Source organism: Pelmatolapia mariae, linkage group LG17 (assembly GCF_036321145.2).
Source record: "Pelmatolapia mariae isolate MD_Pm_ZW linkage group LG17, Pm_UMD_F_2, whole genome shotgun sequence".
Taxonomy (NCBI): Eukaryota; Metazoa; Chordata; class Actinopteri; order Cichliformes; family Cichlidae; genus Pelmatolapia; species Pelmatolapia mariae.
The window spans coordinates 27,472,827-27,486,252 of record NC_086242.1 but is presented as its reverse complement, the minus strand read 5'-3'; positions in this window follow the sequence as shown (position 1 = coordinate 27,486,252).

The window sequence follows — 13,426 nt, the reverse complement described above, 5'->3', positions numbered from 1 at the left end:
AATGATCCCCTTTGTGCAGCCTGTGCCCTCTGCACTGAGCAGAAAGCGTGTCAGGATTACGCACTCATCATGTTTTCCGCTGATTCCACATGATTCGCGGTGAAGCGATCAAGTAGAGAGCTCAAGTTTGTGTCTTGTGTTTTTTTTAGTCGATTTGTGCCGAAGTGTCCGCCGAACAGCCCACTCAAGCAGTTTTGCGTCATACAATCTTTTTCATAACCGTCATATAAATAGGCAACGTTACTTACTGGTTTGGGGAGACAATAGAAGAAGATGGCAGGGGATTTGAGGAGTGATGTGCTGCACCTCAGACGCGAGGGGGCGTTAGACGATCGCAAGTCTGTTATATCAGCTCTAGATCAGACAATCGGCAAAATTCCAAGAAAGGGAAATAAAATAGCCCATATTTCTTAAGAATGGTGCACGTTGGGACATAAATGAGGGTCGAGGCTCTTTGGCCTTCAGATGTGGCTGCTGATATGGTGATGTGCCAGCGTCTGTCGCACATGTTATGAGTGACCTTGAGATTCCAGTGAGTGACAGATTTTGTCTCAGGACTGGGAAATAAGTGTAATGTGTGAAAACTAGTGTGACTTGCGTGAAGCTGTGAGCAGTGTACTCCTGAATGATTTTGAGTGACATGAAGCTGGTGTTCAGGCTGCGGCTCACTGAGGTGACAAAGAGGTGACAACTTGTGCTCAGCCCCAACTCATTTCTCACCTCCTTCTTTATCCCCAGAGCACTTTGTTACGGCTCGACGCTGAGGAGAAGGAAGAGGCTTAAAAAGAACCCAGGAGGCTGTTTTGTCGTGTGTGTGTGTGTGTGTGTGTGTGTGTGTGTGTGTGTGTGTGTGTGTGTGTGTGTGTGTGTTTTCCAACCACACCCATGTTGTAGCACATACCAGAGCTAACTTGTGCTCTGCCCTTATTAGAATGCAACCCCATCAGTACATCCAAAAACAACAACAACAATAATTATTGATTTTGATTTTGCAAAACTACACCGTGTGGCTTAGTGAGTTGAACTTATGATCATTTCATTTAAAGTAATGTAGAACCCCGTCCTTAGAGGATAACCTTTGTTATTTGTCACAGCTACAGCTGGCAGATGTGTGGTACACAGGGAATTGCCAGGTTTCTGTGATAGACTCGCTGGTATGTAACTGTGCCTGTGTAAAACGTGCGGCTTGCAGTTTTCTCAAGGAGTGCTGATCCAAACCACCCGAGTGAGTGACTGAAGTCACATTGTGACACATTTGTTACATGAAAAAAGAGAATAAAGAAAAATTAGATTTTTCTCAGTAAAAACTAAAGGAGTTTGCATGTTCTCCTCACATCTGTGTGGGTTCTCTCCAGGTACTCCAGCTTTACTCAGAGGTGTGAATGTGAGTGTAAATGGTTGTCTGCGAAGGGTGTGTGCCGCCTCTCGCCCTGCGGCAGCTGAGATAGGCTCCATCAACCCTGCAGCCCTGAACTGGATAAGCAGAAGAAAATCAATGGATAGACGGTGCTTTATTGAGACATTTAAACTTAGAGTAAGTCACGAGAACATAACTGTTAGAGAGTGTTCTCATGAACAGAGAAAAAGTTTGTCCGTATCCCTCTCGCCAAATACACACAGAGTGGCGCAGGCAGCAGTCACTTCAGGGGAAGCAAAACACTCTCCAACTCTGAAGTGGTGCAGATAAAAAGCTGTTGAGACAGGTGACGTACAGACGGAGAGATGAAAATAGAGAGATTTTACACATTATTATTAATATATCCAAAATAAGCATTTAATGATTTCTTATTGTTCAGCCTGTAGGCACATCTACTACATAGGAGTCATTCATCATATACAATTTCAGAATTAAATGATAAGACATATTGATCTAACAGAAGCATAGGAATGGTACAAGTGCAGTAAATCTGGTGATTTCTAAAGTACTTCTTAAATGTCAGAAGTACTTTAGAGTACTTCTTACTTGACAAGTCAAGTATCAAAACAGTCTCAGCAGTCGGGCGATTAATCAGACTGTAACCAAGATCATTTTGGTATTTTTAGCAGCTGATAAAGCATAATGTGGTGGGATTACCAGCTTTTAGTTCTAGGACCACACACATCTTCAAACCTAATCTTCATTTTATGTTAGTAGCAGGTTTGCACAGTTTTATTGCATGGAACTTGGATTGTTGTAAAATCTCTCCACTACAGACAGACACACCTGCCAAAGCAGTCAGAGTCACCTTTGTGATTATTCCTGCTGCAGTGGTTTTCATTCTCCAGCGCCACTTTTTGCCATAATGAAACGGACACGTGGACAGACACAACCACAGAGTGGAAACATTACTAGCTACACTGTGTTAGGTAAATATTACATCTTCTTACCCTAGATGACAATACTTCCAATGAAAAGCTACAAATCCATTAATAAATTTAAAACTATGAGATCTAAGCCAACGTCATGATGACCCTGACCCTAAGTTCATGGTATCAGAATATATCAGATGTAGGGGTTTTTCTATTCTCCAAAGTCTTGTTAGTCAGTCATCATTTTAAGTGACAGACATCAAGTAAAGTCAGGGTTAGGGTCACTAATGATGATTTAGATTCGAAAAGGTTAAAAGGATGTGGCACTGGTGTGCCCTCTTCTTCAGGTGCCAACCCGGGGATTGGACCACACCTGTACATTTTCATAACAATCCAAGGCAACATTTAAATACCTGCCAAAGTGCTCAAAACTCCCTCTGTAGTAGTCCCGCCAAAGGACATTTCCCAAACACAAGGAGAGAAACAGAAAGACTCACAAGGCGAAAACAATACCAGCAACACTTTCATAGCTAGTTAACAAAAAACCTGTTTGTGATTTTCCCATCAAAACCAGCATTAACAGACAGTTAGTCATAATCTGTCAGTCATCTCATTAGGCTGACTCTTTAAGAAAGATGCAATCAGCACAATCGTGATCACTTAAAGTAAAACACAGGGAAAGGCTAATGGCCCACTGACTCCAGCAAAACTTTAGGTTGCCTAAAAATAGAAATGTAAAAAAATGTAAAAATGATTGTGAATCAACCACAGCTTGCTTTGTGAGGCTTCCCACCTAACATCAGCTTGCTGAGGTGGGAGAAAAGGTTAACTGTTTGGATTTTGTGGAGGAGCTGAATCGGAGCGTATTTGAGCTGGCGGTTGTCACACATTGACCGTGAGAGTCAGGGAACTTCAGAGAGTACTTTTCATGCTCCCTCACATCACACATGAATGCAGGCTGTTCAGTAGGTTATATGTTATGTAATTGCTGAGTTGTGTGATCCTTAGTGCCACCTAGAGGTAATTTTAATAGACCGAGTTGCAGAAAAATACTTTAAATTAAGGCTAATTGGTCATTTTAAATAAGCGTGGCTGCAGTGCCTGTTCACCTCATCCCTTTCTGCTTGTGAGAGAAGTGAAGAAAGCAAAATGATGTTTACACTGATGTTTAAGTGTTTCTTGAACCCATTCTTCATTAATTAATGAAGGTTGGCAACTGGCGTGACTGCTTATATTTGTTGTTAAAAAGTCCGACAGTCTATCACAGCCGCATGTTTATGAGGTAAAGTCTGGAGCTAATGACTCAACTCACAAGCTCCAATCAGGTCTGTGCTGCCTTTCATAAGTCCCTAGAAACCAGTGACCCAGATTGGCTCAGGTGTCAGTGGCATTCATCACTGGCTCCTCCCTCTCATTCATCTCTCCCTTCCCCAGCCCTGTCTCCATGCACCCCCCCCCCAGGAGGCATATCCATGTCAGCCTGCGGCACAGGTACACCACTGTCACAGGATGACTGAGCTGCAGCAGACTGCTCTCCTGCTCTGTCCTTCCTTAAGGTAGACAGCAAGCTACACAATGTACTACATAGTATTATTCAAAGCTGCAGGTTTATACCAGCTTAGATTTGACTGTTTATGTGCAATCTGAATGTTTATACATCAACCTGCAACGTTGCATCAACCTGAACAACAGGTTGATGCAAACTGCCTCAGGCAGTCAGTTGTGTCTTTATCTTTTCCTTCCTTATATATTCTCCATTTTATTCACACACATCTGCAGAGGTGCAAACAGAAGAACATGAGAGCTTTCTTTCACTTCCTTGCTTCCAAGTCTCTTTTCAACATCGATTCAATGCCCTTCATTAAAAATTTATGGCTGCCAAAGCCTTAAGAATAAAACCTAATTCTTCTCTTTGAGTGTCAGTTTGTGTGTGTGTGTGTGCACGCCCATGTGTGTGTGTGTGTGTGTGTGTACGCCCGTGTGTGTGTACGCCCGTGTGTGTGTGTGTGTGTGTGTGGTTGCCACATATCCAGCTCCACCCATAACTCTGCACCAGCACTGGTATCAGAAAATTCAAAGTGTGTGCAAACAGAGTCTGCACACAAAACGAATCCAAACGAGCAAAAACACATAAATAAGCCATGCACTAAAGACATTTCGATTCAGCTGCTCACTAATGTCTCTCTATTGTATGTGTTTGTTGCTGTGAGGCTTGTGTGGCTCTTCTTTTGGCTTTACTTGGCATGAACTAGACTAGGCATTTAGGATTTTTACAGCCTGGGCGTGAAAAGGTTCTCAAAATGAAGTGAGTTTCTGAGAGCTGCAAAAACAAGTCTGCTTGGGTCTCAAACCCATCTGTCACTACTTTTCTATTACAAAAGCAGATTTTCACTTTTGGACTTGGTTCCAGCAAAACTATTTTTAGAAGTATTTTTGCGGAAAGCTTCGGTAAGAACAAGGTGAACTGACATGCAGCAAAGTTTCCCAGCAAGTATCAAATAGTGTGTTTGAAACATGTGATTCGGTATATAGATTCCATTTGTAGTCACCTCTATAATGATTTGCACTTGTTTTGCAGGCACAGGACCTGGGCACCTTGCAGTCACTGAGTTGACCATGAACTCTTCTGTATACCAAAGTACTCTAAAGACAAATGTGAGACATATATCTGACAGCTAAAGCTTTGCCAAAAGGTCGGTGAGGGGACAATGATCCCAAGCACATCAACAAATCTTCAACAGAATGGTTGAAATAGAAAAGAATCAAGGTGGCACATTGATCCAGGCACATTCCAGACCTCAGCCTAATTGTCGCTGTGGCAAGACTTTAAGAGAGTTGTGCACAAACGAATGCCAAACTTAAATGAACTGCAACAACAGAAAAAAGAGCAGGAAAATATCATCCACAGTGAAGTGAGAGACAGGAAACACTTATTTCAAGTTGTTTCAAGTTATTGTTGAGAAAAGTGGTTCTACAAGCTACTCCATCATAGCATGCACTTACCGTCTCACATGAATGCATAGAATCCTAAGAAAACTTTCTTTCTCATGGGAGAGTTTATTCAAAATGCCAAACCATTACTTCCATTTTCAGTTCATTTAGTTGAACTTAGTTTCTCCTCACAGCACGTTTGACCACACAAATACTGACTTATTCATTAGGATGATTTTTTTTGAGGGGGGTCAACATTTGGTAGTTTCTTTTCTCATTTTTTAAATGTATTTTTTATTTATGGAAATTATTGCTTTCACTTTTGTATAAGTCCACTTTGCACCAACTTGCACAAGTGCAGGCTTTAACATGTCACATGACTTGCCACTAGCCTGCAGGGTGCAAAGCAGAGGGGGTGTTGCAGGGCCACGCCCGTGCTTGAGTCCATGATCGGCTCTGCACTTTGGTCTTTGTTTATTCTGTGAAGTCTTATGTCGACAGCGCAGCTTGACACATACTTGACATCAAGCGTGTGAACTGCAACAACATTTGGTGTCAGTTAATTTAAACGTAATCAAACTTCATACATCTTACTTTTAATCTGCACTTTAAACTACGATGGAAAGCACTGATTTATGAAATGCAGATCAAACGAAATTCAGATCAGATTAAATTACACTGATTTCCTAATTGCATATCCTAATCATTGCTCCAAACATTGTACTTGTGTACTTTTATAACACTATTTCACTGTGATACAGGTTCTAACTAGAAAATGAAATCTAGTCACAAAGATAGTTTTCTTCATGTTCATCATTTCTAGTAATAACTCGGAGAGCTGAGAACAATAGTCAGCCAGCAGACACACCCTGAACTCTGACAATTATCAACATTGCTCATCGCCACTTTTAATCCATTATCGTGTTGACTGAAAACTTTCCCTTGGCACACACAAGAATGCACACTCACTCACATACACAGATGAGGACATGGAACACTGAAGATGGTACAAGATGAGACAGCCCCTCAGACAGTAAAAAAAAAAAAGCAAAACAAAAACAATTAACATTCTCCCGTTAGAGGGTGTCAGTCAGAAGGTATGAGCTGTTTGTACATGCTGTGCTGGCATGCCAAGCAGAGATGGTTGTGTGTCTGTAAAACCCTTGAAACCAACCATACCTGGGTGTGGTCCTGGGTGTGGAGTATGTCCTCCCCTGGGCGCTTCCCCGAGCTCGCCCGAAGGTGTTACAGGGCGTTGAATATATTAATATTAATCTGAAAAGTTGCAACGGCTCAAGGATGAGTCAAGCTTTACTCAGTTAATTTTTGTTACTTGAAATACCCTCTTCTTTCGAGTTATCTAAAAAAATAGCAATCACTGATCTGATAAAGCCAGTTTATATAAGCTCTGCACTGCATTTAACACCAAGTAGTTGCATTTGAAATAATGCATTAAGTGTAAAACTAAAATCGTCACCTTCTCTTGGCTGCTGTCCTTACGGGTTGGCACACTGGACCGACTCCCTCCATTTCACCCTACCCCTAACATCCTCTTCTTTCACATCAACCCTCTGCATGTCCTCCTTCTTTGCATCCATGCATCGTCTCTGTGGTCTTCTCTGTACAAGTCCAAACCATTGAGCTCAGCCTCCTGTCTTTTTGTCAGTAGAGACCACCATAGCAGGTCTCACTAACACCTTGTAAACCTTCCCTTTCACTCTAGTTGTTATCCTTCTGTCACCAATCAAGTGTAAACTAAACAGATATACAGACTGCATATAAAAATGGATGCAGCTTTACGATTTTTATGTCCTGATGATCACTGGAAATAAAGTCAATTAAAACAGTGTCCTCGGAATAAATGCTCACATATGTGTCTGGAGGCATTTTAAAGAGGTCTGTTGACTTCCAGAAAGACTTTCTTGTGCAGAATAAATTTTTTCAAGCATAAAAGTTGACATTTTGGGTTTTGCTTGGTTATTTTTTTGGAAATGCCCTGCTGTTATCAGCCAATACTATCAGACTTGGTTAGCATAAACTGAACAGGTGTGGCATTCATAACTGCCACCTAGTACTAAGTAAGAAGACAGGTAAAAATACTAAAGCATATAATTTGTGGACAGGCTGTACCTCACAGATCACAGTGTCAACTAAACTGAGTTGGTGAGCCAGCAGCACAGTAGCAATGCAAGCTCTGGAGATTTGGTCTCAGGACTTATCAGAATTTCTTTTAACTGATAGTTACTAAAAGTGGATAAACTCTGTTAGTTAATTCACTCAAGATGCAGAAAGTATTTATGTATTAGAATCATGTTGCAGTGCTGTTGGTGCACTGCAAATGCATATTTAATAGCTCAGCATGCACACACAAAATATGAGGCTTTACCTTTCTTCCACAAACAAATCCACCAATTTCCACTGAAATTAAATTCTATAAAATTATATTAAAAAAATAATAAGGGTTGGGCCACCCAGCCCTTATTTTATTTTATAATTTTATGCAATAGGGAGCTGCTTTGAGTTTAAGGGTTGGGCGCCCAACCCTTAAACTCAAAGCAGCTCCCTGTTCAAACATCCAGACTCATCACTTACATAAAGATGAATGGAAACATAGAAGAGCATCTGTCTCCTTTCCTGTTAGATGGCCCCCCTTACTCACTTTCAAATTTCTAACTTTGGCATTTGTGGCCCTTGATGTTTACGAGAGATTGTTTTCTGTAAAACTAACCATGCCGTAAATATCTCAAATATTTCAATGTTTTAGTTAAAAAAACCCCAACATTTTAAATAATGGAATTCAGCAGCAAAATACAGCTGATGTTTAGGCTCATCATACTGTGGAAAATACATGTTGCATTGCCCCAGGACCTAAAGGTGAACGTTGGGTTGTGGAGAGGTTAAAAGAGCAGCAATGCAGGGAAGGAGCAACACTGACAGTGAAAGGGACAGATAGGAATCTCTGAAAAATTGGAAGGTTGAAATATCAAGTTTATGAAGTGAGAGTCAGGATTTTTTTTAGCTTGAATGTCCTGAACTAGATGAGGTCCCACCAGGCAAATAAAGATCAGTGGAGTTGTTATGGTTTTAAAAATGACAACATGAATAAGTTTCTCAGATCAGACTGATAACTGAAAACGAAGTGTCTGCTCTTTGAACTTATTCAGATCTAAGTATCTTTATTTATTTTTTTAATGTTTGAGCTGTACTGAATCGTTTTCTAGGATTACACCTTTTTTAACATGCTTCTACATATTTTGGCTACCGTAGAAACTTTATATGCAAGCCTTGTCCTGTCTCCAGAAATATGGAATGAAAGGAGATAGGAGAGGGTGGAAATTCTCACCACGCCTCAGAAACATGCCCTAAAATGATTTCACTGATTCACCCAGAGGACAAAAAAGGATCAAACGCTCACACAAAACAAATGTGGAGAATTTAGTGGCTGATTTATGGAATCTTACATGCCTTTCTTTTTTAAGAAAATTACCATGGTCACGCACACCTGGGGTTCTATGAACTATCATTATCAGTCAGGACTTCTTTTCTCTCTTTTCCTTTATCCTCAACCACAGAGTTGAGGCTGATGACAGTGTTTCCTGAGCCTGGTTCTGTAGATGGTTTTTTCAATGCTGTCACCAAAGAAAATCTAATTTCTCTCTATAATATTGTAGGGAATCTTGAGATTACTGTTGTTGTGAATTAGACATGCACAAATAATTAATTTAATTCACACTAAATAAGTGACAAATGAGCTTTCAGGGCTGAAAGGGGTTAGCTTTAAAGATAGGGGAAGGGTAGTGCAGGAATGTCATTTTGGCAAATCTGTGTTTATGTGCAGGCAAAGGCGTGCTCTTGAATGTCATTTGCCAAAGGGAATAACATGAAGTTAAGGTGGGACTTCTTTCTTTTTTTTCCCAGAGAAAATGTTAGACCAGTTCATTACCTTTATGAGTCACTCACAGAAAGGCAAGCACACATAAGCTCTGGGAGTTGTAAGACCATCTTGGTTTGTCATTGGCTCCCAAAAATTCTTTTCCACTCTATCATCAGCACCAAGTCTGCAATTAGACTTGAGCTAATGGAAAACAAGTCTTTGTAATAAATCATACCAGCAAACAAACACTACTGTTCGCTCTCGCTTGCGCTTTCCCTCCTGTTTGCTCGTACATAACTCACAATCCCACACTTTTCCAAACACATACATGCTACATTCCGCAAAAGTTGCTGAGTTTATAAGTTAGTGTAGGGAGACTCTCCTCAGGCTGTACGGTGCCGGTTCATATCATCAGTATTTATGCTTGCAGACAGCCTTAGGTCAAAGTCATTAGGATGTTTTTTTCCTATGAGTGAGCTCCTTGTGCACAAAGACATATTTCTGAGACATGATTGTCGTGGCTCAAAAACTGCAAACCCACTAAGTGGCTCTCTCTTCATTGTTGGTACTTCTGGTTTTGAAGAGAGTTTTTTGGTCATCATTTCTATCTCATACTAAATTTTCCTTAATGCATAAGATTTGTGCTGCTGGCTAGGCCTCCCTTTAAAAGACTGTGATCTGGACAACCTTAATTTAATCAGGGGAAACTGAATCTGAGGAAAGAGCACTTTTATTTTAGTGTCATGTGACTAGATTACAGAAACACACACATAAATATGAAGTCTAAAAAGTGATACCGTGTCGTTACATTAGCACAAAAGCAATGCAAAGGCATTAAGAAAAACAAGAGCATTCAGTATGTAAAACATCTTTAAACAGAAATTTTAAATGTTTCAAGGTAACATAAAACCTGTGGTGACCCAGGACAGTTGTTAAGCCTGCTTCATGTGTCAGGTACAAAATAGTTAAATACAATTTCCAAAATAATGAATTTAAAGTAAAGCAGTTTAGCCAGATGAATAGACAATAAAATAGAAAGCCTTTGCTGCTATTATATTACACAGAAAACAATTAAATTAGGCGTGCTACACTTGATTGTATTAAAACACACAGTAACTTTACAAAAATTCTATGTAAAAATTAGATAAGTATATAAACTAAGAAATATATGCAAAAAGTCTCAAAAAACAAAATAGGCATCTGCAGAGCTACAAAAACATATTATAGTGTTTATTCTATAAAAATAAAAAGGGAGAGGAATGCTTTAACACTCTTGATTAGTTTATAAATTAAAGTCTATGATTTAAGAAATTTCTTTGCAGTTATTCACAATTTTCCACTTTGCTAACACATTTAAAGCCAAGGCAGGTCCACCGCCTACTTTTGAACAAAGACTGTGCATTAGTAAAGAAAAAAAAAACGTGAGCAATGAGAGCAATTTGTATCTCTGCTGAAACTCCACAGCAAAGAGTTCAAAACGCTTTAAGCTGAGCTGGTGAGTCATTTTGAAAGAAAAGAAACCAAAGTAAGCAGCTTTGTGGAGCACTGGCGATTGTACAGATAGACTGGGACTCAAAGTGACCTGTAATTCACTGTCAATGCATCTTTAAAATGGGGAAATGTGGGTATTGCTTGAAAAAAAAAATTAGTATATTACCAATAACAGCAAATAAGTGACTTGTTGGGAAAAGAAGTACATTAATTGGAAGGTGGTCAGACTTATGGACATCCCAAACACTGATAATAAAATTTAGTGTTACTGTCGTTAATGAGTGGCTGCTAAACCTGTTTTTCCAGTGAGTCCCACCCATTGCCTGCAGGCAGTTGTGTGAGCAATGTTAAAGTGTGTGTGAGAAAGAGAGAGTTTCTTCTCAGTTGAGGACGCAAACTGAAAGCAGATGGGAGGGGCGAGTAAAGACTTAAAGAGACCTGAGGAGAAGAAGAGTGAGCGATACCTCGGCAGCTGTTTTAATTTAAATTTCAAAAGATGCATCACCTGGTGTACTGGATGTATTATCTGTACTTTAAGCAGTTTGCCTTTAAGGACTTTGATTATTACAGCCATTACTGTACTAGTTTCTGCTTAATACTACAGATGTTGTTAAACTAGGAATGTAACTAAAAGCATTTGTTTTTATATTCTAGGCACATCTGTCAAGGGAAAACCATACTTAAAAAAAAAAAATCTAAGCACTGAATGCATTTGTATATAATCTAGTCCTTTTACTGAATCATGTATTGTATGTTGAGCATATTGTATATACGATACTTTTTTTTTTTCCAAATAATCAGTGTGTACATTTGAGCTATCCTGGCAAATACAAGTATTTCCTTCTTCTGCTTTATAATTGTGAGGATGCAATCGATTCAGCCCTTAACTAGAACTGCCACCATGAGTAATCCATCAACTTAACACTAACTAACAAGTTGTAAGTTTCAAGCTTCCAATTTGGGATGATCTCTAACTCGCTCTCATAATCAGTCACTTTAAAAATAACCCCACTTTACTAAAGCACACACATAACCTGACTTTTCAGAAACATCGTTATTTTAAAAAAGAAAGAACTGCATCACTTTCCAAATGCTGATCGCCTTCTGTTCAAATGCTATCTGATCCACTTTCTCAAACTGTGCTTTTAAAACTGTCTCTGTTTGCAAATGCTCCTCCCAGACTCTTATTTCAAACCTACCCATGTTTTCCAAAAATGAGCTGTCTTTATTGAAGCCTCCTCATCATGTAAAAATGTCATGTTTCAAAACGTCCTGCATTTGCGAGGTGTTCAAACCTGTGTGACAGTGGACCTTATGGTCTCACACACACAAACACACACACACACACACACACACACACACACACACACACACACACTGTCTCCAGCTGAGTAGACAGGGGAGTGGCAGAGAGAGAGATAGAGAAAGAAAAAAGTTTTTGGCTGACAGACAGAGAGGTGTGGTCACAAGGCTGCAAAAACGGTCCCGTCCTGCTCTCGGTTTGCAGTCTGCACCAGAGGGACCAGGGCGGACAGGGTGGAGAGAGAGAGAGAGAGAGGGCGGCAACCTGTCAGGTTGTTTCCGTCCACTTCGTTTCGTCCAGTAACTTCTGTGGAGCCGCCGAGGCTGCAGTTCTCTGGTCACCATGTCAATGTTTGGGTCTAAGGAGGCCCTGAACATGGGCCGCAGGGTCAACTCCAGGGGAGAGTTGACTGGAGAAACCACCTACCAGTACGCACGGAGCGACGGCTTGCACGGAGGGGGTAACGGATACGACCAGTACGGATACGACGGACACAAAACCTTCACCTATTCAAAGTCCTTGAAGGGAGGTGGGATGACGAGCGGAATGGCGAGCGGAATGGCGAGCAGCATGAGAGCCGGAACCACGAGAGGAATGACGTGGCGTGGGGCCAGCATGGGAGGGGGGGCGATGAGCGGCGCCGGCGGGGGGACGATTAGCGGAATGGGGTATGAATTTAAACTCTATCTTCCACAAGTTTTGGGTTTCTTTTTGCACCTGTGGCCAATGTGTGAACTGCAGGGCACGATAGATTATTAAATATTAACCGTGACAGCCTGTGTTGTTTTTTTTGGGCCCTGCAAACACTAAAAACACCCGATACTCACTGGGCTTTAAAAAAAAGTGAACAAAGCAATTAAATGCACATCAGCCCGCAAGAGTATAATTACAGGGAAATGTTCTTGTTCTGCAAAGTAACAGCATTTCCACTTGTTTTGTAACACTGAAGTAAAGCTGGTGGTTATTGTGTATAAAACAAAATAAAGTGATGTTTAATTCAGATTGGTTTGCAGTTAGAGTCACCTCAGTGACATAACTGATCATACACACTGATAATGCGCAGGGATACACGTCGTGATGCTGACATACAGCTGTTGTCTTTGGCACATCCTTTCAATTGTTCCTCAGCTTCTGCTCTGCACAGGAGCGAACCTCCCCGGGGAGAAACGAGATTTACAGTCAAATTGCCGCCTTCCCTCTGCTGCTTCACAGACCCACAGACACGCGTGTCGGTTTAACACATGCAACTCTATCAGCAGCACAAGTATTGTGTTTCTGACCCTGCACTTTGAGGAATTAGATTAGATTTATTTAATTCGCAAACATAAGTTATGAGTCAGAGCAACTTCGTTTATGGCTTTGATAGTTTTATATCAGGGAGTGATGTTTGAGATAAGGTACTCATGTAAGCCCTGTGATTAAGGGAAAAGTGCCTGGGGCAGCTTATGGCAAATATAAGTACATTTATTACATTGTTTATTATAGCTGGTAGCACTTTTTTTCTGGATGGTAAGTAAAAAAAGAAATACAAGTGTAGA